We start from the raw sequence: 2174 nt of genomic DNA on the forward strand, positions 1-2174 counted from the left end.
ACAGACACTATCTCTACTTTTAAGATTAGGCTTCAAACTTTGCTTTTTGCTAAAGCATATAGTTAGGTCAAAAACTGACCGTGTGCAACTTTCAAATACTTGCTGGGCATGTCAGTTGTGATCAATTAGTGCAGTTCTTGAGACACTGACTGCCATTTTGGAGTGCCTGCTACCTGCCATAGGATCCCCCATAGCTGTTGGTCTCAGAGCAAAGCTCTACAAGTTCTCAGCAGTCTTTGCACTACTGAGGTTTCACACTTCTGTCTGTAACCGAAGGACTCCACAAGTTCCTGTAGAAAGAGACTTTAGACCTGGCAGAAGCTTTTATCTGCAAACAAGCTGTGTGTGACACACTTAAGGACAAACACTCAGGTGCATTTGCCACAGAGCTGTATGTGAAAACCAAGGCCCTGTGCAACACCCACAGTATCCCTGAACCAGGTGCCAAGACGAGGCAAAAACAGAAGAAAAGGGAGGATTTTGTGCTGGAGGCAACTGTGGGTTCATGCACTGAATGGACAACTCAGTCACATCGGAAAGAGTGTTACTTTTCCCTTGTGTGGATCAGATGGTTTGCAAGCTTCATCAAAGATTTTCCAGTGTAGATGCAGGGCTACTAAAAGGCAACTCTTCTGTTTTCTTTTCATTAAAATTTAAAACATTTAAGGCCAAATAAACTCTAATGTCATCTAACATGCCAAGAGTGGGCATCCTTCTGCCTCAGGGGCAAATAACTTTGGCAGTCATCAGTGTAACGATGACATGAGATTGATGCCTTCTAAGGATGGAACCCAGAGGCAATAAATACTGCAAAAAAAGCAGTGGCCCTAAAATTAAGCCCTGTGGGCCTAAACCAGTTAAGTGCAGTGCCACCAATGCCCACTAAATAACTTATCGAAATATTAAAATATTGTGGTCCAGTGTGTCAACGGCAGCAGTTAGGTCAAGCAACACCAGAACAACATGGTTACCAGAATCACATGTTGTTATGGATCTTTAATAATGCAGACTCTGTGCTATGAAGGGTTTTAAAACCTGATTGAAAAACCTCCAGGATGCTGTTATCATCTAGAAAATATTTCAGTTAACAAAATACAATTTTCTCTAAAATGCAGGAAAGAAAAGCAGTTTGGAAATAGCCCTATAATTAGCCAATAGAGTGTGATCGAGGCCAGGTTTCTTAAGCAATGGCTGCAACTACTGCATGTTTGAAATTTGCAGGAACCACACAGCTAATAATGGCAAGAACAGAGTGCTCTGTACTAGGACAGGATCACGGTGGGGGGAGCTGGTGAACCACATCCTCTAAAAGGGAGAAAGTCACAAACTCAAACTGAGTAAAAACAGCAGAGTCAGGAGCCATGGTGATGACAATCTTTTCAAGATTACCTAGCGGTAGTCTTTTGTGTTTGAAATTTGAAATGACACCTTTTTCCATCTGCGTTCTGCTCAGCGACGTTCCCTCTTGGTAGAGCATACTGAGTCTACCCCGTCTTTAATACTCGAATCAATGCTGATCTGAAATCACAACAGGAAATATACTGGTTGGTTTCATTAACAAACATTTATTCAAATAGTTGAGACAGTGCACAGTTTGTCTTCTACCCTGATCATCGTCCTCTGGACACACAGAATCCAGTGGTTGATTTTGTGTGTGAGATGCTAGATCCAATGATTTATGCAATCAACACTTTGTAGTATTTGACTGTAGCACAATATCACAACAAGTGAACTATTATAACTCAGCTGACTGTAAATGCATTTTTCTGTGTAGAATTCATACAGCTGATCACATCAGAAAACATTTATTCACCCAGGGACAACACAAGAGTCTACACACGGAGAGAGTATTCATTCACAGTTCTACCCACTGGATTTACATTTCTACCCGTGTGCTACATTTACTTTACTTTGGATTTGACCTTTGGGACAGCTAAATCAGGAAATAAAGTAACTAAATTTTGTGTAAATATTCATGTCATTTTTTCTTTATGGCAAACTTTTATTTTAATTTATTTAAGAGAGTGAGGATAGGATTGCTTTGACCTAAGCTTTACTCTAAAGAATATAATGTGTAATTCTCACCATCGCATCTTTTATATAAAATTTTGTAAACGTGGCAATGTTCAGATGACATCACACAGGCTGGTTTAATAAATGTCATGGGGGGGGGG

Source organism: Pundamilia nyererei, unplaced genomic scaffold, assembly GCF_000239375.1.
Source record: "Pundamilia nyererei isolate P.nyererei 1_Seehausen unplaced genomic scaffold, PunNye1.0 scaffold00311, whole genome shotgun sequence".
NCBI classification, from domain to species: Eukaryota; Metazoa; Chordata; class Actinopteri; order Cichliformes; family Cichlidae; genus Pundamilia; species Pundamilia nyererei.